Source organism: Bactrocera dorsalis, chromosome 5 (assembly GCF_023373825.1).
Source record: "Bactrocera dorsalis isolate Fly_Bdor chromosome 5, ASM2337382v1, whole genome shotgun sequence".
In the NCBI taxonomy this organism is placed as follows: Eukaryota; Metazoa; Arthropoda; class Insecta; order Diptera; family Tephritidae; genus Bactrocera; species Bactrocera dorsalis.
Genome location: NC_064307.1, coordinates 9,323,786 through 9,337,776, shown reverse-complemented (window position 1 = coordinate 9,337,776; position 13,991 = coordinate 9,323,786).

Genomic DNA, 13,991 nt, shown 5'->3' with positions numbered 1-13,991 from the left:
CGAATTTAAAATCAAATCTTTAAACTCGTCATATAAGTCTCTTCAGAGTTGGCCTTCGATGCCTTTAACGAGTAAAATGGCTTCAATGGATTCATGACGTGTTCCACGAATCGGATTTTGAAGTTTTGAGACCAGGAGCTAAAGAGCCCACAGAACCAAATCTAGCGAATACTGTGGCTAAGGAGTGACTCTTGTTTTAATACTTGACGAACAAGTCAGCCACAATCAAGCTAGGATGCGGCGGCGTATTATAGTGCTGAAGAATCTATAAATTTTGGGCCCACAAACCCGCTAGTTTACGACGATTTGTTTCAAGTAGACGCCTCAAAACGTCGGAGTAGTACTTCTAATTGATAATTTAAACCTGTGGAACGAGTTAATGAGGAGTAACCAAATAAAATGATAAGCATCACCATGAGTTTCGTCCAACTTTAGGACTCACCGACGTAAATGGGGTTATATCTCCTGGAATGAGCTGACATTGAGTCCAACCCGGACCCGAAGATATTTTTCTGCTACGTCTGCGCCAAAAGGCTCCATCCGAAATCCACCTCGGTTAAGTGTAATACATGAAATGTATGAAGCCATCTTAACACCTGCTCAGGCCTTAAGACACAGTTACATGGTCCCATGTTGCCATCGCACTACTGCGACCTCTAAGGTGCACAGACCTACTTCGCGCACTGCGCTGGCACTCCACCAGAGTGGGCAACATAGGACCTCCACGGTCCACAAGTACTCAAATAGGCAGCATGGCTCCCATTCTGATCAGTCCCTCTTCCCCCAACCTTCAAACCGCTCCAATCCTCATGCAAGAAACCGACTTTAAGCTGTTTTTTCGGTTTTGGCTCATTTTTCGAGCACCATTCGACAAATCGATAGATGCTTACTAACATGGCTGAAGACCCTACATTCATGGTACAAATTTCGACGTCATATTTGGAAACCAACTCTGGTCACCAATTATGGTGGGCTTGATGAATGTAGGATCCTCAACCAGGTTCTCAAGTATCTCTTTTGCGACCTCTAGGCGATTCTGTTTTAGAAAGAGATTCAGGTCTTTTGGTACGAGTGTAGCATTGACACGCTTCACACCCAAAACAATAACTCAAATGTGAAAAATTTATTTAAATTGATCAATACGAGCTGTAGAGATGCCCGGCTATCTCTTTGATACCAACACGACGAATTTCAAAGCATATCATAGACTTATCCAACTACCCTCGTGTTCGCAAAAACTCCATTTAATATATGCAAATGAGCTGTGATTACAGTATTAATGCGTTGATTTGCCAATATCAACTTATACACAACTAATTAAAGCATTCCGGCAGCGCAAATAATATTTAAATTGCATTTTATTTGAATATCTACAAAACCGTTATGCAAAATTCAAACAGTGGCTAACTAAATAATCGGACGCCATTAATATCAAGTGAGCCATTAATTTAGCTAATGAACCCACGCACTTTGAGTTTGAAAATATAACAAATCACGGCATCAACACTGTGTGCATATTGGCCTAACACTCGGCTGTCACGCAGACAGTAAATCATCAAAGTAATTTCAGCCGAAAGTTTGGCTGGCAACGCGTGCATTTCCCGAACTCCGTTCAGCCACTTGCTTGGCGACCGCAAAAACTCATTCATTAATTATCAAATTATTTGCAATTACGCATGGAGCGCCCGGTCGAGCGAATCGTCAACGTTTTTGGCAAAGCGCTGTAAATTCCAGTCTTTTAATTACTCGCCGACAATGTGCAGTTGCAGTCTTTTCTGGAGTTTCAAAAAAAAGTAGAAGTAATAGAACACAAATAATGGGAGCGCTTGGCTTGCAGCCAAATGTTGGCATCGAAGACACGCTCATTGCACAGCAATTTATGAATTATGCCTGCGAAATTGCTACTGCATTTTGAGGACGTGCTGCCAAGGGTCGCACTTCAGCGCCGCAAGCGAGAACTCCCAGCTCTCGGTTGCTGCCGCTGGCTGGCAACTGCAATTAGTGGCGCAACGCCACGCAACGGCGATAAAATTTGTTGAGTGTCCGCCAAACTGGCAATGACAGCCAACGGAAATTGCTAGTCACCACTTCAGTGCCCCCACCATCACGTCCGCCGCTCTATGCACGCTCCCCAGTTTCTGCACTCGCTGACTGCCTAGTTGCTCATAATTTTGACGCCTGGTCGGTGCGTTTATGCGCCACTTTGCGAACTCTTTGCAACGCCCACTGCTGTTGGCGCAGTTGCAAGTGTTTCTATGACAATCGTCACTGCAACAAACTCTTTATGCACCGCTTGTAATTCTTGCTTCACTAACTCGCCGTTAAAGTTGCTTTTCGCTCGCTGCGCCTTAATGGCTTTCGATTGCAGTCACGCGTGTCTGTCTGCCTATGTCTGTCTGTCTGCAGAGAGATCTGCGGTGGAATGCTTCAGTGTGAATATCTTGAATTCAGTTGGGGCCTGTGTCAGTATTGGATTTTTGATTTATGGAAAATACCTTATTATGGAGAAAGCTTCAGTCAAAATATCTATGACAAACTCTGCAAGTCACTCATCATCGTATTGCTATATGGTTCAAAGGCATGGACGATAGCAACATCTGATGAGTCTGCGTTACGAGAGAAAGGTTCTGCTGAAGATGTAAGGTCTTTTGCGCAGGTACACTACGACATTGACATAGTTCAGCGAATTAAAAGACAGCGGCTACGCAGACTAGGTCATGTCGTTCGAATGGACGAAAGCACTTCAGCTCTGAGAGTAATCTACGCAGTTCCACTCCGTTGGAAATACCAAGTGGAGAAGGGGCCATCGACAATGGTTAATCCAATTTTCCATTCACTCGTTGTAAGCCTCGGTTCGGTGGCCTTCAATACCTTCAACGGTTTCGGCTCATTTTTGGAGGCGCTTCCTAGATTGTTGAACCGTTTCGACGTCGTATTCATGCACGTCTCGTCACCACTGATGCTTTTGACGAATATAAGATCCTCAGTTGGCACAAAATCAATCGCAGGAGATCTAGTAATCCATTTGCCCTCAATAAGGCTAGCCTGTCCCTAATTAAGGGGCTTTTGATGGGACATTGCCCTATTAGAGTCCATGCTGTAAGGCTGGGAATTTTGCCAAATGTCATCTGCAGAAGCTATGTGGAAGAAAACGAGGTGGAAAGAATTCCCACTTTGGAAAGTTAAGACTTAAACACATAATTTCAGACATCCCGATTGGGAACTGGCGGGAATGAGAATTAAACGCCTGTGCAAATTTATATTGGTTAAGCGTTTTGCTAATTTATAAGATCGAACAGAGTAGTTCTTCTTTCTATGGCTTCACAAAGGACTACTTATAGCAATACACCTGTCATCTCTTTAGATCCGCCATCTAACCTAACCTTTAAGGACCTTAGTTACGTCGTCAAGCATTGCTTTTGTGACTTTTGTAGAAAGTCGCTTTTACAAAAGATTCCAGTCCGGGTCAAATTTGATCACAATAAATTCCGGGCGCTCTGTCAATGTCGTCATAAAGTTAGTACAGTTAGTAATAAAGGTCCTAAAAGTTGATACCAAAGCGAAAAAAGAACTCCTTCACAACAGCATAAGTTGATAGAAAATTTAGCTTCCACAACACCGAAGCGGAACATAACCTCAAAATTCATGATTTTACACTTCTAAGGCAACAAACGAACCAATTTCTCCTTTTAGGTTGTCGCGTTCCATTAAATCAAAAATATAGCTCAATTTAAAAGAAAAAATCTCTGCTTTAATCTCTCCAAATTAATACTTACTAAGCACAAAAGATTTCGTGCCTCGAAATACACGAGCACACAACCCGAATTTATTTGCGCAAATAAATTTTAATTACACTTGCTCGATTAAGCATTAGAAAGGGCGGGTTGTCCAAGAGTAATTACCAAGCAAATTGCAGGCAACTTAATTACAGCAGACAAACGAAAAAATTTCCGAACCTTTTCCGACCTTTTATGCACAACAACAACTCGTCAGCTACTTGCAGAAGCTAAGCCGTTAAATTCAGGCGTGACCGCAATCAATCATTTCCGACGAAAATCAAACAAATTCGAACCGTCCCACGACAAATAAAATCCCAAAACGTTGAAAAAGTGATAAGAGACACGAAAAAGAAATGACAGCAACATACTATAAAAAGAAGAATCAACAAAAAGACAAGTTGTTATTGGTTGTGGCAAAAAAAGTGACAAGAACTCAATGAAAGCGAGTGAAAACAGCACGCGAAAAACAGGTCACCAAACCAAAAAAGGCGACACCAAAGAACCGATGCGAGCTGTGCGATAAGGTGTTTGGGTAAAAAGCAACAACAACCACAAAAGACAAAAATCAAGCACCAAATCAGCCACAGCAAAAAGTACGCGTACGAGTTGGCCAAAGAAGCGCCAATTGCCGCAATTCGCCACAGAGGCGCACAGATATGATTGACCTGATTTTCGTAGTCGGCGATGCGGAGCTTTCTTACCTCTGCGGCGCTGCTGCTGTGAAGTGCATACATACATGAGAGCACTAATAACGGTTCTGCATGTAGATGTATGTGAGCCGGTCTCTGCTGCACTCGACAACAGGCTGTTTGGCAAAGCAGTGGCATTTTTTCGTTGTCGCAGCGAGCAAGCAACAAGCAACATGTCTTTGCAGAAAATCTGCCACACATCTTGTCACATGACTAATGTACTCCATATCGACTGTGTTTTGGTAAGTTAAGGTACAGAAGAAGTAGATATTTAGATTTTTGCATATTTTCTTTTTCAATTTATTGCTCTCAGTTTTCACAAGATTTTTGTTTTGAGGTTAGATTTGATAAGCAGTTATTATATTACTAACATACTTTGATTTTTAAGCGACACATCTTATCAATCTTCTCCGTTCTTTACAAATGTGCTTCTAAAAAATATTAATCCAACTCTAGATACTTTTGTTCAAAGACCAAGTTCTCTCTGTCAACGACTGACAGGCGAATTTTATTCACGGCAACTTCAAAAAATTACTAGTGACCTTAAGAAATTCGAAAAAAAATAGAGTATAACTAAAGGATGTTAATGACCACAAAAAAATCTGTCTGTATTCAATGACCAAGCTTCGGAGAAGAAGTACAATTATTATTCTTTTGAATATTTCAACGGATATAAAAAAAATTTCTTTGGAACAGTTTCCTACAGCCCTAATCGGTACCGACAGAGATAATCGATAAGACCGTCAGTTTAAGTGGCGATAAAAATATTTCACCGGAAATAGATTTCACTTGACCCTAAAGTGGAAGCGACAGGATATGGAGACTGGAGGCCCATGGACATAAGTTACTTCGGCAAACTAAGGTCATATAATTCAACTGCTGCTCTAGATCATTCACCTCCTTCAAGGCTTGCTTGAAGAAATGATCTCTAGAGAAACTCCTCAGGTGTTAAAACACCAGCAGCACTGTGGACGTAGTTAATGGTGGACAGACCAAAACGCTGCAACATTATGTACATTTGAAAATCGATAAAGCGTTTTCATGCTTAAATCGAGCAGCTGGGCCGATTTCTAAATCTACTTTCAATTTTTTAAAAATCCATAATTTTATTTATTTACAATTCAAAAAAATATATTCAAAATGCAGGAACGTGGCTTTATATATCCATATACATTAGGGTTTTTTTTATTGAACAATTAATTTTTTTTAGTCCCTTCACGAAATTTCCTTGGAAATACCTAAAAAAATATCCCTGAAAATTTTAGCTCTTAATATTAACATTAAGAACTGGACCAAGGCCTGTAAAAATTTTCCAAAGAAAATACACTATAATCGTGAGTTTTTATCTTTAAATTCCTACTGATCAGAAGTGTTTTATGGCATCGCTTTGACTTTAGACGCATATTTCTCAGAATTGTTCACTCTACGAAAGTGTCCAGTGCAACAAAGTCGTAACTCACACCGGCGAGGTAGTATGGGGCTCTAAACCCGATTTTTCCAAGAATTTCGCATTTTTTTGTATATATCTCGTAAATGACAGGAGCTATAGGAAAAATGAACATGACAAATTTGTAGGAAATTTTATTTGCTATAAAAAAGGTTCGTGATCAAAATCGCTATCATTAATACTTCTCGAGATATTCGGCTTTTTAAGCAAGGCTTTATTGAATTTTTATAGATGGTATGTATTAAAAATCAGCTTCAACGCCCTTGCCCTTTAAAACTGCTATATATTTTTTATTACAATTATATTTGCTCTTTTCTGCTCTGCAGTTTATTGGCCCTTTCCCTTTCCCATTCGTTTGTGTACTTAATTTTTCCTGGCTCTCTGCAGCATGTGTTGGCGTGCGATTACCATCGCAGCAAGCTTTTAATGTGCATGCCCTCAGTCAGATCGTTTACGCTTTTTGATTAATTGAAATTTCAATTTTCGACTTTTTTTCCAAAATCATTATATTCGTCCTTATGAATCTTTATATGTGTACATATGAAGCGTTATTAAGTGTTTGTATGTAAATGTTAATGCTTTTGAGTACTTAAAATGGTATATTGCATGTTCTACATTCATATATACTCGTACTTACATATGTATATAAGAATATACCTTTTTTAGCATGCGGAAAACACGCAAATTAAATTTAGAGTTTAATATGCTTACAGTACAAGACATAAAAACTGGAATGGACCGAAAAAACTATAAAAAAAACAAGAAATAATGCTAACTTCGGTTGCACAGCCGGATTTTTGGAAGCCATAATACTTTTCACATACACAAATGCTTTCTTTAAAGTAGTGGTTTTTTATCCAAACAGTTTGTATGGCAGCTATATGATATAATGACAATCCATAATGATCAATTTCGAGATTCCTTACTTAAAGACAAAACATAGAAACTTCGAATTTATTTAGGAATGTTTATTATCATTCGTAAGAACATTCTTTGACATTTATTTTTTGAAAGTTTTTTCTATCAATTGTTAGCTGCGACCTCGTCGCAGATGGTCCATCCTTTAGGTACAATTTTTGATAACTAGTTTTACATACTCTCAGAGGAAAATGTCTAACGGTGTGATATCACATTATCTTGGTGGCCAATCGAACGGCCGAAAACTTGAAATTATCTGCCCACCAAAGTGTCCTCTCAACCGGCATCATTTTTGAAGAAATATTGTTGTTGTTTCGTCTGAATGGAATGGCAGGTCTTGAAACTCTTCAGGTTATTCTTCGTTCCAAATACGAAAATTATGCTTGTTTACATACCCATTGAACCCGAAATGGAACTCATCACTGAACAAAATTTGGCGAAAGGATGTCGCTGGAAAGGCTCTCAATTTAAGGTTTCGACGTAAAATGTACCAAGTCGTTTGGGATTTATTACACACAATTGAGAAGCAAAGTAGTCCCAAGATGAAACATATCGCTTTAAGGCAAAAACATTTCCAGAACTTATTTTGTCGAACAGCCTGCTTTTTTAAGGCTCAGCTCTACGAAATATTGCTTGCATAAAATGAATATTGATCTCTTACATCTAAGCTGTTTCGTTCTGGAATCCCTAAATCGAATATGGTTGAAATCTAATATGGTTGGTGGAAGATGAAAAAATTTCAAACAACAATATAACGATATTTGTATGACCAGAAAAGAAAGACTCACACGTAACAACTTGAAATACCGAAAATAGAAACAATTTCAATGCTTGAAATTCAAAGTGTCGCCTTTTCCAGTTTGCATAGCGCGATAATGCTTTGTGTCAATATTTGGCATCCATCACGCTGACTGACGACTATCCGTCGCCGTTTGAAAGCAATACGAATCGCGGTGGCAGCTACAAAGCAAGCCCCAAATCAATGCCAACAATGCCACAAAAGAAATGAAAAACGAACGAGGCATTTGACAAAGGCCAAAAGAAGTTGGTAAGCAACGGCTGTCGCCAGACATTTTCGCCACTTTTTCGAGTCCTATTCTACGCCGAAATCTGTTTACAAGCCCCTCATCAAAAGTGACACAGCCAGTTTTGGGTAACACCGATGGGTAACACAGTGGCAGCAATGCAACCGGCTACCTATGTAGATGACTAGTTGTTGCTTTCGTCTTTGTTGTTGTAGCTATTGTTGTTATTAGGCGCGCTTAGTGGAGTGGGGAGAGAAAATCGATTGAAATGATCGACATAAAAGTGGCCAATACTGAGGAGCAGGAAAAAGGCAGCAACAACACACCACACGAAACGCACGTACTGTAAACAAGGCAGGCGACTGCCACCAGCCACCAGGCATCAGCCACCAGTGAAAAGCAAACAAACAAAAAGACACTTCTTAACAAGAATCAACTCTGTATGGAGCACACACACATAGGAACGTATGTGTCCGGGAAGGTGGCTTAAAGCGAGAAAAGTGAGATTTTTCACCGTCAACAGTATTGTTTACATGACGGCCATTGCCTTGATGGACAACACAAGTTGCATGAAGTGCTGCTGAATTCATCATGCCACATTGAATGGTGACAATTTGTGTGCTGTTGTTGTTGTTGCTGTTGTTGATGTGTTGTGGCAGGAATCGAAGCGCAAAATTTTTTGAGCTCTGCTGCGAATGCTCTCTGGTAAACATTAAGCTCCATGTGGCATGAACGTGGGGCATTTAGTGTTGTTGCGCCTTGCCGCTTCCAGCGGGTAAACAACAAAAGTTCATACATATGTATATTAATGCCACTATCACCAATTCGCTCATCAGCGCCTCCACCGCTCCAGCGTAGACAACAACACTAACCGCCAGTGTTGTGCTCACATCCGGTATCACATTCGATTCAATTGAGATTTACCTGTACGTGACTGAAATACGAAAGCGAAGCATGCAACACGCCGCTGCTGAAGCAAAACATGTTTACGAGCGTAGCAACGTGAGAAGTTTTGCGTGTGCGGCAAGCGGAGATTTGTGGATGTCATATACATTTGTTTGTGTAGACCCACTAGGAATTCCATTACAGTCGGACCACTCTACTTCTCCTTTATTGGCGTAGACACGGTTACGGGGTTATAGCCGACTACTCACTTGAACTTAAACCGATCGCAATCTGTTTACGAGAGTCAAGAGTGTTATTGAAGGGTATGACAGAAAACATTCTGGCCAGTTGGCATCCATTTTTCACTTTCTAGCATGATTAAAACTGGATTACAACCCGACCAAGCTTTTGAAAAAATAAATCTTTACATCGTTCTTACAGTAAAAGCCAATAAAATTTTTATTCTCCCAGTACTTTTCACCGAAGCAGCGACATAAAAATATTTACCGCTACTTCACACATTTTTTCCCCCTTCAAAATTTTTCCTACTGGGACGTCTTTACAAACGCGTATGCATACCAGTGAAGGATGTGAAAAGCTAGTCGAAAATAGTTTCCGAGTTATGCAGGAAAGTTGTAATTAACAAATCTACACACGCTATGAATTAAACTGTTGTTAAATAATAATTTCATGATGAAAACTTAAAGGCACAAACTTTCCTTAGAGTGTGGGAGACTTCTAACGCGTTGGAATTTAAAGTCAATTAGAGTAAATGAAGAAAATGAGAAAAATAATACCGACACTTTTTTGTTCTTATACCAGAGTTGTTAAAATGCAACCCTGATATGTCACAACAAACAATAAGAGAAAAAAGATATTAGCCGCTTTAGTTTTTAGGGCTCCCAAATTTCTCTAGATGTCTTTTCTAAATAGAAAAATGGACCAATCGAGTTGAGAAGCTTTATATATTGGGAAGTCGAAAAAGTCTTTTCGTATTTTGTCAACACCATACAGTGCTGGAAAGGTGGTGCTTCATTTAACCAAAATAGCATTAAATTCGTTGAAGAAATCTGTTCAAAATGTGTGAAAATAATGAAGAAATTCGCTATATTTTGAAATTTTTCTATAAAAAGGGAAAGAATGCCACGCAAGCAACCAATGATATTTGTGAAGTTTACGAAGACGATGCTGTATCAGTTCGTGTAGCACAGCAATTGTTCGCTTGACAATAATGTGCGAAAAAGATCACTAAGTGTTGCCAGGTGAATCTGACATTTCCATTGGAAATGACATGCAAAACATCACTCAGAACGTTTTGTCATTTAATCGTGAATTGTTATTTACAGGGAAAAATCATCCACTATAAGCTGCTCCAGCGTGGTCAAACGATTGACTCTACATTTTACTGTCAACAACTGAAGAGATTGAAACAAGCAATCGAAAAAACGGCTTGAACTGATCAACAGAAAGGGCTTCGTCTTCCATCAGGACAACGCTAGATCACACACATCTTTGATGACAGCAAAAACAGCCGTTGTGCCAGAAAACATCAATGCCGTACATGAACTGATAATGCAAGACCGTCATGTAACATACTTTCAGATAGAGGCATGCCTATGCATTTCTCCCACCAGCATACATTCGATATTGCTTGAACACCTGGCTGTAAAAAAGGTTTGTTCTCGTTGGATCCCGCACAGTTTGACAATCGCTCAAAAAGAGGCTCGTGTGGATTGGTGTAAAGAAATGCTGAAAAAATACGATCGCGGTGCTTCAAAAGACGTTTATAACATCGTCACAGGTGACGAATCATGGATCTATCCGTACGAGCCCGAAACAAAATCGTAATTGACCGTGTGGGCCAAATCCAACGAAAAAACAACAAAAAAAAAAAAAAAAAAAAAAAAATTTTCGTTGATAAATATGCCTATTTTCGTTATTACCTGTAATATAGTATTACCTGTAATACCAACTAATCAATATTACTTCATATAAACTACGCTACAGAATCATAGAAAATGTTGTAGAAGAGTAGAAGGAAAGGATAGTCTTCTTAATAGCAAACACAAGTATTTAAGTGGTATAAAGTGAAGTCATCGAAAACCTACCTCATGCGCGTTGTCCTTTCACCTCTGTTAATGACGAAAACATCGAAAAAGTTAACGAAACAAGGCTTGAAAATCACCGTGTGTTCCATCTCAGCTTGTTTTTTGGAAGGGCTCAGCACATTTTGTTTAATGTTTTCGGTATGAAGTCTGTCAATGCTCGGCTTGCATCGAAAGACCTGAATCCTTTTCAAGTACGAAGTCGAGTAGAGGTCGGAAAAGAGATGATTGACAATGTAGCAGAGGAAGCTACATTTATCAATACGAAAATGAGAAAAAAAAAGCGAAAAAGCAAATTTCACTGATGACACTGAAGGTCATCCTAGTCGAGACTTATAACAAGTTAAAGGAAATTATGATTAATATTGTTTAGATATTATATTGGAATAGGAGCTTACTTTGAAGGCGATAATAAGAATCTGTATTAAAAAAATGTTAATATGTATTTTTTGTCAGTCCAGATAAACTTTGATAGTATATGTATATAATACACAAGTTTTTTTGTTTTGTTTAATAATAATAATATAGTTACCACATCGAAGGAATTGATTTTCCTCATATTTGTGGCATGCATAATGATTTTAACTGACGAAAGGCTGGTAACCGTCAAAAGAGTTATTAGGAAAAGCTGACCTTTACCTTTTGAGGAACAATAGATATTTGAAAGAAATTACTTTTTCAATTATTTTTCTCTTTTGGTACCTGAACCTACGAACCTGCTAGAGGTCAATACTTGTGGACCATCCGTGGCATTTAACAGTGCTTGATATTAAAGATGCTGCTTAAAGAGAAAAAGTTGTACTAAAGGTATGTTCTAAAAACCTAATATTTTGAAAAATACATGTAGTTATACATATATGTCATAGGGACATATGTACCTAAATATTTGTTCCAAATGTGCAGCGACCGCGTACCGGGTTCATGCTAGAGCGAGCTTCTTCAATACACACCTAAGTGCGTATTTACGGAACCATATGGCGGTGAGTCTACATACTGCCGCCTATCAGGCAACATTAGCCCACAACAAAGACAACAACAACAGCAAATAAAATGAATGGCAACGCAGTTAGCAGCGCATCTGTGATGAAGTCAAGACGTCGCACATGGCTGGGCTCGCAGAGACTCACAAAAGGTAGCTGGAAGCACATGTAAGCTTGTATATATGTATGTACGAATAAGTGTGTATAAATAGGCGGCAAAATATTTGCCAACAAGCAGACGTTAAATCAGATGGGCGCAAAAAATGGCAAAAAGTGTAATAGACAAACACACACACACGTACTTGGCTATACTAAATACATTTTCATATGTATGAGCTTGTGGAAATGTATTATAAGAGCAAGCACACACACATATATGCATATTTGTAAAATCTAAGCAAGGCAAGGAAATCGACAATAGAAAGGAATGTTTTGTGAATATAAATTGCGTGCGTGTGTGTGTGTGTGTGTGGCGAAACTCCCAAGCAAGCTGCAAACTGTGAGCGAAGGGAGTGAGGTGGTACACGCTTACGAATGGATGTAGGCAGATGCGTTGCATGTGAAGAAAGTCGCATGGCTGTGGAAAATATTGCAAACTGTGACATATCTGCAATAAATACGAGTTTATTTATGTAACATGTGTGTGTGTGTGTGCGTGTGCTTGCTTTGCTGTTTGGGTATTCGCATGCAGTCACAGGCTGCCAGTGCCACCTCCTCATTGGGCGCAAGTTGCTAGTGTGTCATGCCAGCGCTGTGGCAGCGGCAAACTGCTTTGGTGCATGAAACACACAAACACACACACACACACCTTCGTGCATGTGTGTGTGTGCGCCCATAAACTAGCATAGGGCGGCAGCATGTCATCAGCCAAGAACTCAACGCTCTCATATGCGGCTGTTTCTTATGAGATTCTACTTTTCTTCTTGCCACAGCGTTGTTGCCGCGCCAACACCGCTATGCTGGGCGTAGAAAAAATGCGCTGAGCTATGCGATGACTTGCATGCCGCAGCGCTGAAATCTTATGAGACAGCGGAACGTTCGCCTGTTGCAGTTGTTGGTGGTGGCTGCTGCGCGTGAATGTCGCATGCCGGGAACAGATTTTTCAGTCGTGTTCGACAGATTTGAAGACCAAATGGAATTTATATCGGAAATGGTGAATGAGAATGGCACATTTGTAGGCTGGCTGGTATGTGCGGCACATGAGATATGCCATGTTTAGCATGCATGTGTGGAATATTGGCAAAAAAAATTAAATCGTATTAAAATTTTCGAAGCAGGGGAAGACTTCACTGCTATTAATAAGCCTCATGACCTTATCGCTTGAGGACAATTACTTGCATTTGGAAATGAAAGCTGCGGTGTTGCTGAAAAGCAATGCTAATTAGTTCGTAATATTCTTCATTTTAATCAGTAACTCTCCAACCGCCTTCTCTGGTGTGGTTAAGTACTTCACTACCACTCAATAGGTTTGTGTCTCGACTAACAGAAAATATTGGAAATACATTTTTTATCATTACAATCCGAAGTAAGCCTCCTCAAGGGAATGTTCGAACTAAAACAATGAATCGCCCAAAAAACGAAAGGGCCTTTCGAAGGCAGCTTCAGACTTAACACGAAGAATCGCTAAATTCGAATGGCCCAAGCTTTCACAGGTGCATTTCTTATATCATACAGAGGTATAAAATGATCTTATCACGATTTTAATAGAACAGTTTGTATGGCAGCTATATGCTTAGTGGTTTGATATTATCAATATTTTCGTAGCTTGTAAAGCTGTCTATTTCAATAATTCATGGCGAATTTCGAGAATACTCCTTATAAAGTTAAAGGCTTTCCATACAAGAACTTGAATATAATCACTCAATTTGTGTGTAAACTTGCTGGTCCGTTATCGACGATTCCGAGAAATGAGCAACTTCTTGGGAAGAACAGAATAATAGGAAAATATCCCAATAACTTAGCTACTAGTTCGGTAATGTACATATGAACGGCCAGACATGGTTAAGTCTAAAACTTGCGAAATATTTCCAAAAATACTCGCAAACAAATTTAAGGAAATCTAGAGATAAGTAGCTCTTGCAAAGGCCGACTGAGTATAGCAAGATGTGTTGATAGTAAATATCCAAGCGATTAATATATATGCAGATTACCATCAAAAATCTC